At 39.4% G+C, this 6114-nt stretch overlaps 1 pseudogene; it reads right to left on the bottom strand.

Moving 5' to 3' along the window:
- Window positions 1–1910: 1910 nt before the first annotated feature.
- On the bottom strand, window positions 1911–2895 carry LOC109299492 (annotated as a pseudogene).
- Window positions 2896–6114: the final 3219 nt, after the last annotated feature.

Raw genomic sequence — 6114 nt, 5'->3', positions numbered from 1 at the left:
TTAAAAGTTGTTTGGCAAGTATGTTTAGTCATCCATATTTTTATTTTTGGTTCAGGTCACCCAGCAGCAGATCTTGGTTACATTTCTTTAGTAAAATTACACAGGTTTGCTTTCTTTCATATCTTTAGAATGTCGATGAGTTTATTGTGGTTAACACACTGAACACCTGGGTGGCAATATCAAATGATACAGCATTTAATTCATAAAAGCAGAATTAATGTTCTAGTCCTTGGAATGATGCACCAATCACTTTCCTACCTTTTCAAAGCATAGAAGCTTATGAATGGATGATTCATGCTGGCGTAGATCAAGATACCAGAATAAAATCTAGTCATGCACAAATATTTAATGTGAACTCTACAAATTCATGTTAAATACACCTGGTGCCTTTAAGCAAACAAAGTGCAGTGCCAGCCATAAAGATGTAAAACACACAGGATATTGGACTGTTGGTTTTACCTGCTGGTGCATAAAGTACTTCTTGGACATTCCAGGATTAAGAGTTAAGTGGAAACGAAGTCGCTTATCTTTGTCAAGATCATTGTTCCACTTACGTTTACTATGGATGCTCTTCTTTCATGATGTTTGTATTACATATCCTAGCTAACAGTGAGTGCTGAGTTCATACAGCAAGTCTGTGACTATAGTAGTCTATTTTTTGTTGCAATAGGCAATTGAAGTAGGAGCCCATGGCATACATTTCTTGGAAGAGTATGATTTGCCAAACAAAAACTTTGCCCCTTCATCATGGAGACTAACTATATTAATAATTTGTTAGCAAAACAGATGATTCAAATCTTGAAAGAGTGAGTAAAAATTAAGTGATGAATTCAGAATTTTTTCCACAGTGCTTAGTCAACATACCCCAGTCCTTACATAGGTGATAAGAAACTCATTGCCTAGCCTTGGCTTTTATTGCTGAGACTGGTAAGTAGAATATCAATTAATGTCTATTATGGTTTTGAAAAAATATTGTCCCCCTCTATTAATGATCTCAATTAAAAAATATCTAGTTTAATGGGCCATTAAAAATCACTGACTTCCCACTGGGTTAGGATGTGGGAGCCTGGACTGTGTTGAGAGAAAGATCTTGGGCTGGGTTTTTTTAATGGTATGTCCATCAAAGAAAAGATATGGCATTTCCTCAATTTCCCCTTTGGTAATAGTTTTAAATAGACATGACCAAATGTAAAATTGTATATGTAGATGGAAGAAAAATGACCTCAATATTTGCAGCTCTTCTTTGAGGTTGCAAGACCTTTGGGGTAAAGACAATTCCCTGTTTTTGTGCACAACTGAACAGAATGGGGGGCTTAGCTAGAGTCATGACTTTTGGTACTACTGCAATGAAAGTAAATAAATAAAGTGCTCTTTCTGTCTTGGTGCTTCAGTGGCCCTATCACAACTGTTACACAATATTTACATTTGTATACATTTTCAATCAGTAACTATTACATATTATTTTGTTATTGTATAGGTAGGGAAATTAAAGCAGAAAGGTTAGATAATATGGACTAAAGGCAGATCAAGGTTTATCTCTCAAGTACCTCCACTTTGACCTAAGTATCTAGTGCCTAGTCCTAGGAGGTCCTAGGAAATGCCACCTCTTGGGCATGTATATTACAGGGAAACAATCCTTTGAATGTGCATCTTACCGCAATCTACAGAAATACTAGAGCATTTTATTTTGGTTTTTTTTTTAAAACAAAAGTAAACATTTATTTGTAAAGAACTTTCTTAATTCAGCAATTGCTATTTCCCAGAAAATAAAAAAACTATTAAAAAAGGCATAAATCCAGAAAATCAGGTGCACTATAAATTATTCTCAAGTAACTCGAGCACGGTTTTTAGTGTCCTAACAAAATGTTAATTTTAATGGCAGAAGCAGAAAATAAACCATTTAAAACAAACTTTTAGAAAGTAACACAGCAGTCCACATTTTCTTTGTGTGGCAGCTTCATGACAGATCAAATGTACTTCAGCTCTTAATCCTCTGGGTCATACTTTGAAAGTCTTTTTTTCAAAGCTCCTTTACCTGCTCATTCTTTTTGGTGAGCATCTCTTAAATGTTGTGGTAGGCAGCTGTTTGCTGATATTTCTTCTCCGGCTCCTTTTCTGCTGTAGATAATTGGTGCGGAACCTTGAGTAGGTCATGCTTTGTCATCATCAAGTTCTCTTTCAAGGACTTTTGGTTTGTTTTCAGTGTCTTCTCAAACTGGCATGTAAGAGCAACCACTGTGTTTTCCAGTTCACTGATATCCCGGGTTACATTATCTTTTTGATGTCTCTGAATCATCTGTAAATCTTTCAATGACTCTAGTTTTGATTTTTCTTCCTATGCACTTGTTGCTGTGTTTCTATTGCACTGAATCTGGTTTCAATGTTTCATTTTCTTCTTGGACTCTTGTAGTTTCCTTGTTTGGCAGCTCTGAGCCACCTTCATTTAATGAAGCAAGTTTAGGTTTAATGAGTTCTGCACTGAACTTCTTGTTTGAATACTTAAATTCTGACTTTTCAAAGTCATCAACTTTTTCCAACAATTCTCCAATGCAGAGAGTGGCCAGTCTGTAGCTTAAGGTACCATTTCTCAGCCTGTGAAGAAAGGTTGGTGCAGAAGTAACACACTGGTGTATGTTGTGTTAATGAGTTCTTATTCCACTTCACTGTGTACCACAGTCTGCAACCCATTCAACATTTCTGTCACCTCGTCTATTGTGAAGGTCTCTTCCACCAGCCTGCTGTTATTACGGTCCTGAAAACAAGAATCTACTGTCTTGAGTTGCAGGCCATGCTTTGAACAAGTAAAGCACATGTAGTTGATCACTTCATTCTGGTGGTGCTCATTCAGACCTAAGTCTACCATGGTGACTCCAACAGCTGCTAGGCAGGGGGAGGTGACGGCTGGTTGCTGGCAGATGCCTCTTGTGCCAGCTAGCGTTCACTAATTCATGACAGAGGCGTCCATACTATCAGGATTTGGTTAACTCTCAGCTGGGTATTGATTCTGTTAGCAAGTGGCATAGCTCGTGAAAAATATTTGTAGGAGTTGAGAATGCTCTGATACATTATTAAGCATGAGGTATTTGGTTCCTGCTGTATAAGAAGGGTCATTGGACTCCTCTAAAAATATGTCAGAAAAAAGAATTCTTTTGTATTATTTTCAAATAGCTATTTCTCTTGACATTATAAAAGCTTCTGTATGTGATTTGCTCTTTTACATTCTAATTACAATCTCAAGACACTGCTCATTAGAGAAACAGTCATATCACAACAATATTTTGAAATAAATATCTTAGAAAAATTCATGGAATGCATTATCCATGTGTAAATGACAGTAACAGTATTCAGACCCTCTTCCTCAGCAAAGAAAGTCCCCTTTATTTAGTCAGCTCTGAAATTAGAGAGATCCAAAGGCAAAAGGAAAGAATTGCTGGACTTTAAGAATAAATGATCATTCTTTAAAAATAAACTTGGAGAACCCCTTCTTCCCCCTCCCCCCCGCCACGCCCCAGCCTGAAACTGGAAATACAAAGTGCGGTAGTCCTAGGCAAGGGGAATATTAATGCATTAGTAATTTGCATGTAATATTTCTGAGGCATTTTATACCTGCAGCTTTGCCAGATTGTGTCTTTGATCCTGTTAGCTTTCCTATCAAAGACTGCGTTACTACTCAGGCAAGAGATTGCCAAAATAGGCACTACAGGAAGTAATGCTGTTGACTCAGTACAGTGCTGCTTTTGCTTCACAGTAATGGAACAATGCTCTGTTACAGGTTATTTTGCTATCTTTCTTTTGGATGAGATCTGATCTTGAGCAACTATGGTAATTAAAGAACCATGTCCCATATTTGAAGGGGTGAGGTATTAAGCTTACCTACATTACCTGTACAAGTTTCAGCTGGTTACACCTCAGGTTGTCTGATCTGTGGAGGCCTAACATTTCATGCTTTAGATTAGTATTTCACAAAAATAGGCAAACTGTGGCTGGAGTAGGCAAAAATAAAGGAATTTTCTAAGAGTTGTTATTGTTGTTGTGTGTGGCTGTTTAAAGGAAATCAAGGCACTTGATGAATAAAATCTGTGACTTGGAAAAAGTAAGTGTAATGAAAACATAATAGTTATGGAATTCATATATATTAGCTGTTAAGATGTCACTTGGGTTCTGGATTAATGGAAGATTATTTTATCATGAAGTCATGCTGATTAAACTATCTGGATCCTCTTCCACCAGAAAGATAAACTTTCGCTCTATTCATTTTAACAACAACAGCAACAACGATTTAGAAGTATAGGCTGTGGAAGCCCTTCGCTGCCTCCACTATCTTCATCTATTCCTGTCTGCTCTGTGCTTTCATCCTCCAGTCATCTCCCTTTAATTTCGGTAGGTCTGACACTACATCATCTAGCCATCTTCATCTTGATCTTCCAGGGGGCCTTCTCCCCTCTGGTACCCTGACAAGCCCTTTCTTTGGTATCCAGTTCTCTTCTATTCTTGGGTGTGACCCTGCTACTTTAATTGTAGTGCTTTGATTTCCTGTGTCAGGGTTAGGTCACTATACAACTGATATAACTCATTATTAGTACTTATGCCATTTTTGTGTTATGGGATTATATGGTGCACCAAAGATTTTCCATAAAATATTCCTTTTAAATGATCAAGTTGTATCTGATTTGCTTGTGAAAACACCAGTTTTGACTGCCACGGGTTATGTGTCCTGCATATAGTTTTATAGACTTGAAGCTTAGTTTTCTTTGGGTTGAGCTTGGATGACAGGAACCTGTGCAAGCAAAGTAGGCTCTATTTTCTACTTCCATTCTTTTAATTTCTCCCTTTAGATAACCATCCTGTGCTATGATAGAAGCTAAATACCTGAAATGGGACACTTCCTTAAAATTTGTGTTGTTTATTGTTATATGAGGTCCCTGATTCACTGCTGCCCTATTTACCAGCAGACATGGTGTTTTACCCATATTCACTTCTAGTTTGATTTTTGTTTGTTTCATTTATGAGTTGGTTACACAGAGCTTCAATCATTCATATTTTTATGTATAAGAGCTATATTGCCAGCAGATACAAGGACCTTATGCTCTCCAGTCAATTGAACTCCTTCCCTCGTGTTTATGTTTCTGACAACTTTTTCCAGTGCCAGGTTGAATAAGATCAGAGACAAACTATCTCTCTGTCTCAGTCTGGTTCTAAAATGGACAAACATTTTTTTTTAAGACACAACAGAATCTAATCTGCATTCCCCACAATCCTGCCTCCTGCCATGCCACATGTGCATGGCAGGATTCATGATTTTGAGATCAGGGATTAGATCCAAATCATGCCTTACTTGCCAGTACAGGGAGAGCTCGGGATCAAGATCCTGAGATCTTGCTGCACCAGAAAATTGAAACCTGAGTGCCCACAATCAGCTGATTATTATTTGGGTCTGGGGACTGAATCAAGATCTGGAACTGGCCCCAGTCCAGTTTCTGGCCCAAGCTGACAATCAGCTAATTGTCAGAATTCTAGCTGGGGCCACATGGATTTAACAGGTCCTGGTGCACAGGGATGCTAGGTTTGGGCTGCTGCAGCCTGATCCCAGGTTCCCAGTGCCTGAAGTTGAATAACAATTCCATGTACTGCCCAGCTAGGTAGCACACAATATTTTTTACAGGTTTCAGGGGTTAGCGGTGGTTGGTTCTTCCCCCAGCCGTGTTGGATAGGGGACAGATGTTTCCTGTACTTTGGGCTGCCCTATGCTGGATCCTGACACTCAAATAAGTGTCCCTGCCCCCCACTCTATACTTAAAAAACAAAACAAAAACCCCAGCACTTACCGGCAGTTGGAGCTGCTGTCCAGCTGACTGAGGCCCTGCCCGCGTAGTTCAGGGCAAGCTGACAGCCCCAGTGGCCCCAGCCTGAGCCCTCCTGCCCCTGGGCTGTCCTTTGCTGCCTGGGGGCTCTACCAGGAGGCCCTGGAGCCCCCCTTCCCTGCTTCTCAGGTAAGCAGAGGCTTTTTTTTCTGTTCTTTTTCTGGGTTTTTTTTTAAAATGATGGTGCCAAGGAGGTATCCTTGGGGGCCTGGGGATGCAAGTTGGGGGGTGGGACTGGGTGAGTCTTTAAGTG

The sequence above is a fragment of the Gavialis gangeticus genome, unplaced genomic scaffold, assembly GCF_001723915.1.
Source record: "Gavialis gangeticus isolate Ggan-Ray unplaced genomic scaffold, GavGan_comp1, whole genome shotgun sequence".
Classification (NCBI taxonomy): Eukaryota; Metazoa; Chordata; order Crocodylia; family Gavialidae; genus Gavialis; species Gavialis gangeticus.
The sequence above is the reverse complement of the archived record's forward strand: the minus strand, read 5'-3'. Positions and strand labels throughout refer to the sequence as shown.